This window comes from Salvia hispanica, chromosome 1 (assembly GCF_029641045.1).
Source record: "Salvia hispanica isolate PSC_SH4W2 chromosome 1, Shi_PSC_v1, whole genome shotgun sequence".
NCBI lineage: Eukaryota > Viridiplantae > Streptophyta > Magnoliopsida > Lamiales > Lamiaceae > Salvia > Salvia hispanica.
In genome coordinates this window covers 47270664-47282754 of record NC_142692.1, presented here as the reverse complement: position 1 = coordinate 47282754, position 12091 = coordinate 47270664, and the positions used below count along the sequence as shown (strand labels likewise).

At 32.8% G+C, this 12091-nt stretch overlaps 1 pseudogene across 1 annotated transcript; it reads right to left on the bottom strand.

Moving 5' to 3' along the window:
- Positions 1–2072: 2072 nt before the first annotated feature.
- Positions 2073–5006, bottom strand: LOC125224103 (cytochrome P450 734A1-like; annotated as a pseudogene). Its single transcript, XR_016134696.1, has 4 exons — positions 4446–5006; positions 3164–3408; positions 2726–3089; positions 2073–2624 (listed from the first exon to the last, which is right to left on the bottom strand). The product of XR_016134696.1 is annotated as a cytochrome P450 734A1-like (transcript).
- Positions 5007–12091: the final 7085 nt, after the last annotated feature.

Genomic DNA, 12091 nt, shown 5'->3' with positions numbered 1-12091 from the left:
TGTCGGGTATACCGTACCCGACATTGCGGGTACCCGTACCTGACCCGAAATCGGTGCTTTTAACTTTAATTGTGCAGAAAGTGCTTCAAACCAAAAATATGAGTTCATAAAACTAATTTTACATTTATGCTTTATCATCTATGCAAGTCATCTACTATCAATTTTATACAAGTGAATGAATTTTGGATTGTTGTTGTCTTGCTGACTTGCTACACTATGATTTAAGTTTTTTGTTTTTTTTATTTATTTATTCTTCAATCTTCAATTCTTCATGCAAAAATTTCAATTGTGAACTATTTAAAATGAGGTCATTTCTAATATCTCTCTTGAAAAAGTGAAAATAATCAAAATATTATCAGAGTACGTATGCATCATATTTCCAAAGACGGATATAAACGGGACTAACGGGTATACCCGCTACCCGCAAAATTCTAAAATACACTACCCAATCCCGCCCCGTTTCCCGTTATCGTCGAGTAGCGGGTACCCGATACCCGCCGGGTATCGGGTCGAAATGGGAATTACCCGATACCCGCTACCCATTTTGCCACCCCTACATAAAATAGTAGATAAATAGCAAATCCATATCATTACAACTTCTAAATAGCATAACTAAATATTCTTTTAGATCCAAAGAAGAATTGATTATGCCCATATACATGTAGAATCCGATCTAGTTGATACATCCATATTACATAATAAATCCATACACTTTGGTAATTTTCTTACAATTTTTCTATGGAATTCTTATTGCTATGAATTAACATAACGACATTTTTAATGGGATCTATATGCTTTTTCCACAAATGAAGTGCATTTTGAATACAAAAATTCAAAATATGTCATATCATGAAAATACCCATCAATAATTGTGGAACATCAACATGCTTTGATTTGTTCCTTAATAATAGCAGTATTTCTTTCGTTGGTTCTTTCCCGGATTGCTAAAGAGAATCGAATAAACCCTAAGAGTCTAGTCTTATAATTTGTCATTATTTTGCAAGTTAACAATTACTCGATCGGGTTGCGTTAGGGTAATACTAATTTACCGATGGAAATTTCCGTCGGTAATTTTTTTAACTAATGGACTTCGAAAATTCCATCAATAATACCAACGAATTGGCCACTTCGGTAATCGAACTTTTTGTAGTGTTGTTGTTTTCTTTTCACTCACGAAAAACCCTATTTCTGACCTAGTCTTGCTCGACGGGAAGAACCCCATGACGGACACCTCAATCGACGAGCCTTGCACCTCCGGTCACTCCCTTGATAGGAATATCATCCTATCACATCATTAACCACCTCACTCTAGGGATCAAACTTCACATCACCACACAATTCCTTGATCATTTTTTTATTATCGATTTGCACGTGCAAGGTATATAGAGATATTTAGCAGAACGTCATGTTTAAACCATAACGAACAACAAAACCTTCCATCAACATCTTTGAGCCGGCCATTCTAACTATAGTTTTACACACAAAGACAACCTCGCCCTTTTCATCTCTAAAACTAACACCAAGACAAACTCGAACATTTATATAACAATCCACCATAGAAGTGCGTGAAGGAGGAGGAGATTCTAATTTCTGCAAACTGCTGGTTTTAATCATTTTTGCATTATCATGTTCAAAAGTATCAGAAATTTCCATTGAGCTTTTGTGTGTTAATGATAGGATTCCATTTCAGTTAAAGACTTAAAAAGGCTCAATTTGTATTTTGTTGTGAGGTTGGACAGACACAGACCAAACCCCGGCACCCGGCCGATTGAATAGAAAACCAACTCTTTGTAAGTTGTAAATAGTAGTACTCCCTCCATTCCTACTAAGTTGAGTCGTATTCCTCATTGGAATGTCTCAACTACGTTTAGTCATTTCCTTTTTCAACTAAAAACAAAATATTAAATCACTCTTACTTTATTCCACCATCTACTTTACTCTTTCTTTATCTTTCCTACTTTATTCCTCTTTCATACTTTTCAACACAATTTCTTAATCTCCATGCCCAAAAGATTCGTCTCAACTTAGTTGGGACGGAAGGAATAGTAAATAAGTAGGAAAAATTCGAAATATGTAGTCCTTTGAGAGAAAATATTACAAGCTTCTGATGCAAGACTATCTTGCTTGGTATTATTCAAACTGCAGTGAACATAAATATTCCAAATAATACAAAACATATAGGGATATCATCAAGCATAGCTATAGCACTATGCAATCCTGGTGAAAAGAAGTTGGAGTCCATGCTGTGGCTGCAAGGTCATATTATGCATGGGAGCATGAAGATACGAGGGCGATAGCACGAAAGAATAACGTTGCAAGATCATGGCCAAGACTAGTTTGGCCTCAACAATGGCTAGATTCTGCCCAACACATACCCTGGGGCCTAAACCAAAAGGAAAGAAAGACGCTTGTTGCTTTCGTGGCTCAGAGAATCTCAAAGGATTGAACTCATTCGCGTCGTCTCCCCATATCTCAGTATCATGATGGACAGCAGTCATGGCGATGTACATTTCCGTGCCAGAAGGAATGTTGAGGTTTCCCAGTTTAGCGTTATCCGATGCTTGCCTAATAAGTGCGTATGCTGGAGGGTAGAGGCGAAGGGTCTCGTTCATTATCATAGGCAACTGTAGTAAAGACAACAAGTTTCAATCCAAAAAACATGACCTGTACTCTTTTGAATCATTTATGGAATATAAAGAATAACGGTAGATGGTAACTAACTTACTATTTTGAAATTGGATATATTCTCTGCGGTAGGGTGAGCGTTGCCCCTGCACGTAGCAATGACTTCGTCTCGTGCCTTGGTCTGCCAGTCTTGATGAGATGCAAGGAGGAGAAGCACCCATGTTATAAGATCTGCTGTTGTGTTCTTCCCTGCAAAGTAGAAAGTTTTGTATTCATCGATAATTTCATCAATAGATAGTTTCTCCTCAACACCATCCTCATTCTTATATGAAGACATCATGAGTGTGAGCAATGATTTCGAGTTTCCTTGGCTCTTGTCGTGCTTCTCAATAATTTTTCTGATCGATTCCCGAATTTCCTGCTCTAGTCTCCATCTCATCTTGTTCTTCTTCGTCGGCAGAAACCTATAAAACACCACACTATTTCCTTCAAAATGATCAGAGGTGTGAAATGATGTATTCCTGATCAAATCCAGTACCGGAATCCGGGGATGTAGAGACTTCGGAATGCTTGAAAGGCGAGGTCGATTTGCTGTTCTTGCAGCTGCGAAATTCGATTCCCTTCTTCGTAACTGCTGGCGAATGCTGTCCGAGAATTGATGTATGATGAGAGCTGGTGAAGTTGTTTGTGTACATCAATTTCGAACTCATTCTTCTCTGCTCTTTCTACCTCCCACTTCTTCAGCATGTCTTCTATGCTAGCTACCATTTCAGGAATCCAACCCTGTCATTCTCACCAAGTTCATACTCTATGTAATGGCAACATCGGTTTTCAGATACTCCCTCTGTCCACGATAGGGGTTTAAAGAAATTATTTGACTTTGTGAAGAAAAGTAAAAGGAGAAAAGTGAGTGGAATGTGGGACCCATTTAAAATATTAGTTTTATATTAGATTGTGAGTGTAAAAAGTTAGTGGAATGTGGAGTTTGCATGCTAAAAGTGGAGTAAAGTAAATGATTCTATAAATCGTGGATAAACCAAAATGACAAAAAGACTCTTTAAATAGTGGACGGAGGGAGTATTTTTTTCATTTTCACAAAAGTTATAGCAAAACGAAACCAATCTAAACTTGTAAAAGTGCAAAATCAGAATGATATACTTTTTCAACTAAAAAAATGTAGTAAGGTGCCCTATCGCATCTTTGTATTACACTTGCCATATGTGTGAGAAATTGAAAATGCTACGCCTCACATAGTACTTCGTCTGTCCACTATTTAAAGAGTTATTTTAGGTTGACCACGACTTATAGAACCATTTACTTTATTCCATATTTAGCATGCGGGTCCTACATTCAACTAACTTTACACTCAAAATCCAATATAAAACTAATACTTTAAATAGGTCTAAAACAATTTCTCAAGCCTCGTGCCAAGTAAAAAAGGCCCTTTAAATAGTGGACGGAGGAAGTACATTTCTTTTTTAAAGAGAAAATAAATTAAATAAGTGAAAAAAAGAAAATATAATGAAAAATAAAAAAAGATTATTGAAAAGAAAATCAAATTTGTTAATTTTTGTCATAAAAAAGAATGAATTTAAACGAGGAAAAATATCGCTATGCCTTTTCATTTTGGCCCCTAGACATTTCAATTTGGCCCCTATTCCTATAAAAGGAATAAAAAACTTTCGTTTTGCCCTTTTTTATTCCTCACATTTTATGCATTATTTGTATTGCACTCCATATTTCAATTTTATCTAAAAATTCAATGTATTACGTAATTTATTTTCGATAAGAGCATCTCCAAAAAATGGGAAGAAATGAACCTTGACTCGCTCCATGTGGAAGGCCTGTGAAGTGATCCGGCGATGAGCTTCCCATCTCCGACCGTGGAGATTAATCAGGCCATCGCCAAACAACACCTTGGCAGACGGATTCATCTTCGGGTTCAGGAATGTGCCGTTGCTATTCATCAATATCTGTTTGATCAATCTGGGATCGCCCACTGCAAATGTAGGCTTCCGCCCAAACCAATACACGAAATTCTTCCCGTACAGACTCGACCACTTCCAGTAATGCGTCATGACGCGGTGGACGATATCGTGTGTGATGCCGCCGCGATCATCCTCCGCCGCATCGCCGTTGACTTGCCGAAGATGGGGCGGTAGTCGGGGCCATTTATGCCTTGTTGGTTGAAGTGTCTCTGGATTCGCAGGGGCACTCGTACAAATTTATTGAGGTAATAGCAACACACGGTAACGATGAATAGTAGTAAGAGTGACAGAAGCCACAGCGACATTTCAAATTGAAAAAATAAATAAATACTATCACTAATAATGTGGAGATGATTACAATTGCGAACACCAATATTTTGAGATTAGAACTGATAAAAAGAGAAGAAGTTAATGCTTTGTTCTGACTCTGACGCTTAGTAGTAGTGCCTCTGCCTCCTTTTATAGGCGAAATGACGTGCTTTAAAAAATGAACATGTTAAGAAAAACACTTGTAAATATTAAGGGTCCGTTTGATAAGAAAGATAGGATATGTGAAGATATGCACATCAAGATACGAAATATGGGCTTCGTGTTTAGATATGCACGTATAAGATTTAATTATCGTTGTTTAGTACACCATATTGTATCTAAGATAGCATATTTGATAACACGCAAAATGACAAAATTGCGCGAGATGTGAACGTATTTCCTTCTTATTTGTAAATTAATTTATTAATTACTAAATTATAAATGAAGTCTTGAATGAAACAAAAATATTCGAATTCCTACCATGTTCGCTACATTTTCCATTGAATTGTTTCTCTTCATCAAATTATTAATTATTATCAGGTCATTATCTTCACAAATTGCAAATTCCAATGAAACTCAAAAAATTTAAAACACATACTGTAATTATCAAAGATGAAAACTATTTTGTACTATTCAAAAAACTAAATGAAATCAAAGGGAATTGAACCCAGATTCATCAACGATAAAATCGAAGGAAGGTAGGTCTGTCCAGATTCCGATGGGAGGCCTTTTCTGCATCGATCATCGATACAAAAATCGCATTACAGCAGCTATGCTTACAAATCGACCGGACAGGAAGCGAAATCGCGAGGGAGAATCCGGTGGTCAAAGCCACGAAATGAGGTTTAAAGCAAACAAAAATACCAATAAAACCATATCTTCAGCATTTGAAGATCGATGCGGCGACTATGTTGAAGCTCTCGTCCAGTGAAGGAATCGTCGGAAGAATTAGGGTGAAACGATGGTAAATTAAAGAGCTTCCAATCTTGGAAATACTACCGCTGACCATGGAAACACTTCCGTCGGGCTGGAACTTGCAAACCCAACCAGAAATTGAGAATGTGAGAGAGAGAAAAAGAGAGGCAATTGATGGGGAAAGGGAGAAGAGAGTGAACATGGTAGGGGTATTGGTGGAAAACACGATGAAACAGTGTTATAACCCACCAATTTGGTGAGTTACGTAACTGAGTTGAAAAAGGAAAATTTGCTCGCGCCTGGACGGGCCTGGTACAATTCTCAGGCTTTCAGTTAAGCATTTCTCATGTACCAAACAGAAGGAAATGTGCAGATAAAAATTCAATTTTATCCCTTTCTTGGTATATCTAGATTATCAAACATACCCTAACTTTAAATAAAATGGGAATGAAATGAGTTATTAAAATACAGAAATAAAAAACTTATACGAAGATAAGATATGAAATATTAACTTAATTTAATTCTATTAATATTTGGTTAGTTATTAATTAGTGGGCTAGCCCATAGTATAAGTTAATACTCCTACTACTATTATTCAATACAATTGGAAAAAGTTAATCTATTATTTAATTAAACAAAAAGACAATAACTGTTTTGTAACTTTTGTTTTGTTCCCAAATAGAGTATCCAGTTTTGCTTTGAATATAAATCTGTAAATGACAATTCACGTACATATTGATTAGTTAAATTAATACTATAGGTACATTAATATTAGAATATTCTTTTGGGTTTGAGTTTAGCGTAAATGATTATAGTAAGTGTATTATCTCCAACCATTACACTAAACTCAAACCCATTTTAGTGTAAATGTCATACTAAATATTGATTTGTACTAAATGTATTATCTCCAACCATTACACTAAATTTAAACTCATTTTAGTATAAATGTCACACTAAATATTGATTTTGTTTCAACCATTTACACTAAACTCAAAACCTCCACCAACTTAGTTTTTATACTTTTCCAATCATACCTATATATTTTATCTAAATTACACACTTCTCATGATACTTTGATATCTTAAATTAAATTAAATAATATATAATATAAAATTTATTAAATAATATAACTAAATATGAAATTTATTATAAATTACAAATTTTAAAATAATATTAATGAACGTAGAGTATTTAATTAATTAACTATAAAATAATTGATTCCATAGATTTATACGTACCATGGGTTATTAATCTATCTAATAAAATTTGATTATGTATTGGAATAAAGTGACGGCTCTTTGATAGTAAATAATAGATTAATTTTTTCGAATGAGCCAGCCCACTATTTAATAGCTAATCATATATTAATAGGATTAGATTAGGTTTCTTCTCCACCTTCTCCTTTAAGTTTTTCGATCTATATTTTAATTTCTCTTCCTTCTCTTTTTCTATTTTGACAAATATGAATTTGGTTTGGACTTGAATGCAATAACTAAAATTATGAAAAGAGTTTTTAGTATACTTTTTGTGCAAACCTAAAGATATGTATTTTTTCTTCAAAAGCCTATAATGGGATTGGTTTTGTAGTACTGTTGGAGGTATTATTCTGCTGCATTTTAAATTTTGCGGTACTATTGAAGATGGTCTAAAATCAATATTTAGTGTGACATCATACTAAAATAAGTTTTGTTAACCACTAAACACCACTACTTAAAATATTGTACCAAAAAAAATGTGTCACATGTAATGAGATAGGGGAGTATTAAAGAAGAAGGATAGGAGGAGAAAAAATGATTTTGTTTTGTTGTGCAAATTATAGCAAATGTGGTCTATTTAGAGAATGTAAAACTATTATTTTAATTATTTTAATTTTTAATACTTTCCTAATAAATAGACAACATTTGTAATGACACATGTTTTACAATTGGTAAAGTAAGAAAGATAGGAAAAAAATAATTGATGTATTATTAGTGGAGAATGAGACCCCTCTCATTAAAGAGAAAAAAATTTCTTAAATAGAATTAGTGTATTTTTTAAGCGACATCGCAAAATGATAAATGTGGTATATTTTTAGAGAACGGAGGAAGTATAATGGTATATTAAAGATATACTTACTTCGTCCCACTCAAGATATCCACATTCTTGAGTGACACGCAATTTTAGAAGTTGTTAAATGGAGTAAGTAAAGAGAAAAAAATATACAGTTAAATATTTTAATAAGGAGATTAGAGAGATAGAGATTTACTTCCAAATATAGAAAGTGGACATTTTGGGCGGGACAAATTAAAAAAAAAGTGGACATTTTGAATAAGAAGAATGGAGTACAATTTTCTTTCATAAAAGTAACCAATCCCTCTATCTCATTAAGATGACTCACTTTTTTTTAATTTATCTCATCTAAGATGATTCATTATTAAAAATAAAAAAATAATTATTTTTATTTTTTCATTTTTTTTAAATTTTTTTCTCTACACCAAAAATTTTTCTCTTTTTTTATTTGTTTGATAACATGGCGGTCGGCCACATGACATACCGATAAACTTGGTCTTATGACTAAGTCAACAAGGTACTGCTATGAGTTTACATAAAATAAATTCAAATTATGACTTGCATCTAGCTTGTGCTGATTTGTTCTTTAAATATACATGTATTAGGACGTCAATTATCGAAACCAATCAAAACTGTAATGAATTAAATTATTGCTTGTGTAGTGCATGTGTTGAATATTGCTTGAATGCAATTAAAAAATTTGTTCAAATTCACTCCGATCAATAAAAATATTTGTTCTTTAATAATACACGTATCTTGAGGCGCATTAACAAAATAAATAAAAAATGCATATAATACTGGATTGACTTTTATTGCTTGTCATGTAGTGCTTGAAGATACTTCTACTATCAATAAAATAAACCCCCAAATATTAAAATTCGATCTGCATCCAGCCTGTGCTAATTTGTCCTTAATACCCATTCATCCTAGCAATGACGGATCAGAAACCAAACATAGTGGATTCGAACCAGATTAAAAATATTTAATATAATTATTTATATAAATATATATTTTAATTTCAATAATTCCTACGACTATCAATATTTTAATAAAAAAATGTTTACTCCATCGCATAAAAATACGCTATTTTGCAAGTCCGTCCTATAAAAAATTAAACTACACTCTATTTTCTTAAAACTATAATTCTCTTTTTTGAGGTGTATATCATTTTTAATTAACAATATTTCAATAATTTTTTATTTCTATCTTTCTTCTACTCCCTCCGTCCCAAGGAAGATGACCCATTCCTTGGGCGACATGAGAATTTATGCAATTTTATTTTGTGTGAAAATGAAGAGAGTAAAGTAAGAGAGAGAGAGAATAAAGTAGAGATAAATATATTTTCATTTTTAGTAATGAGTCATCTTAATTGGAACAAACAAAAAATGAAAGTGAGTCATCTTCAATGCGTCCGTGCCGCTGAGCAGCCCTACGTAGCGTCTTCTTATTGGCCAACGCCATAGCCGTTGGCAAATTCGATTTTTTATTTTTATTTTTTTTAAATTCGATATTTATTAAAAAAAAATGTTTTTAAATAAAAAAAATATTTTCCCACTTCCTAAAAAATTATATCTGTTTTCTACCCACTTTTAATTTATTTCTCTATTTTTTTTCCCTAAAAATCACATTTTCATCTATAAATACCACCTCTTCAACACAAAAAAAAAATTCATATTCTCATCTATTCTATCATCTACATTCTCTCATCCTTTTTCTTATATTCTCTCATCTAAATTCCCACCACACGACATAATGTCCGGCTCCGGCGATCACCCCTCCGACAATCGTGGTTGGAACCACGATTAGTTCGACTCCGACTCATTCCCTTAATTTGTAGGATTTTAATTATGTATTTTTTTTATTTTCTAGGATTTTAATTATGTATTTTTATTTTTTAAGATTTTAATAATGTAATTTTATTTTTTAAGATTTTAATTATGTAATTTTTAATTTTTAATGCATTTTAATATTGTGAAAATGTTTTTATTTAAATTGAATAATAGAATGGTGAGACCTTTGAGCTTGTCCTTAGCTAAGAGCACGGATGTGGGTGTTGTGCTCTTAGCTAACGACAAGGAGTAAAAGTGGGCCCGGGCCCACTTCCGTGCTCTTAGCTAAGAGCACGGATGGGGATGCTCTCATCATCTCACGCGTGAGGTGGGGTCGGAGACGTGAATGTCATAAGGTTGGAGACCGATGAAAGGAACTTCCCGGCGGCACTCGGGTGCTGGTGGTGGGTTCGGCCGACCCCACCTGGATCCGCCGCTGCATCCTAGAAGTAATTGAGTCGTATTCTTTTTTGAATTATCTAAAGATAATGGAGTCATTTCTTTTTATGACAATAAATCAATCTTTATTCTTACTTACTCTCAGTGGCGAAGCCAGGACTTTTATAATGGGAGGCTCAAGTTACTATTAATTACTGTTAATAATTTATAAGGTTCATTCGATATTGGTGACGTCGGAAGGCTCAAAATAATTAATATTTAATATTTTCAATTTTTATTTAAGGTTAATATAGATGGAAACAATTTTCAATTATGAAGTCCCAACGATTTAAAATTAAGCTAATTATTGGTGTAAAAGAGAACAAATAGAAAACACATTATATTGTACTGTTGTATTAAATAGAAAAGAGAAAAAACGTGTAAGCATAAAAAGGTTCATTCAATGTTGGTGACGTCGGAAGGCTCAAAATAATTAATATTTAATATTTAATGGAGTCATTTCTTTTTATGACAATAAATCAATCTTTATTCTTACTTACACTCAGTGGCGAAGCCCGGATTTTTACGATGGGAGGCTCAAGTTACTATTAATTACTGTTAATAATTATAAGGTTCATTCGATATTGGTGACGTCGGAAGGCTCAAAATAATTAATATTTAATATTTTCAATTTTTATTTAAGGTTAATATAGATGGAAACAATTTTCAATTATGAAGTGGCAACGATTTAAAATTAAGCTAATTATTGGTGTAAAAGAGAACAAATAGAAAACACATTATATTGTACTGTAGTATTAAAAAGAAAACAGAGAAAACGTGTAAGCATAAAAAAGGTTAATTCGATGTTGGTGACGTCGGAAGGCTCAAAATAATTAATATATTTAATATTTAATGGAATCATTTCTTTTAATGACAAGAAATCAATCTTTATTCTTACTTTCTCTCAGTGGCGAAGCCAGGATTTTTACGGTGGGAGGCTCAAGTTACTATTAATTACTGTTAATAATTATCAGGTTCATTCGATGTTGGTGACGTCGGAAAGCTCAAAATAATTAATATTTAATATTTTCAATTTTTATTTAAGGTTAATATAGATGGAAACAATTTAAAATTAAGCTAATTATTGTTGTAAAAGATAACAAATAGAAAACACATTATATTGTACTGTAGTATTAAAAAGAAAACAGAAAAAAGTGTAAGCATAAAAAGGTTCATTCAATGTTGGTGACGTCGGAAGGCTCAAAATAATTAATATTTAATATTTAATGGAGTCATTTCTTTTTATGACAATAAATCAATCTTTATTCTTACTTTCTCTCAGTGGCGAAGCCAGGATTTTTATGGTGGGAGGCTCAAGTTACTATTAATTACTGTTAATAATTATAAGGTTCATTCGATGTTGGTGACGTCGAAAGGCTCAAAATAATTAATATTTAATATTTTCAATTTTTATTTAAGGTTAATATAGATGGAAACAATTTTCAATTATGAAGTGGCAATGATTTAAAATTAAGCTAATTATTGGTGTAAAAGAGAACAAATAGAAAACACATTACATTGTATAGTAGTATTAAAAAGAAAAGAGAAAAAACGTGTAAGCATAAAAAGGTTCATTCGATTTGGTGACGTTGGAAGGCTCAAAATAATTAATATTTAATATTTTCAATTTTTATTTAAGGTTAATATAGATGAAAACAATTAATATTGGTGACGTGTAAGGTTAATATAGATGGAAACAATTTTCAATTATGAAGTGACAATGATTTAAAATCAAGTTAATTATTGGTGTAAAAGAGAACAGATAGAAAACACATTATACTGTATTGTACTATTAAAATGAAATGAGAAAAAACGTGTAAGAATATAAAGGAAGAGAAATATGTGGGACAAACATTAAAACTTCTCCCCTCTAGGTTGCATCATCACCAACCACCTTAGCATTAGCAACAGGTGTTACACAAACAATGTTGCTTGAAT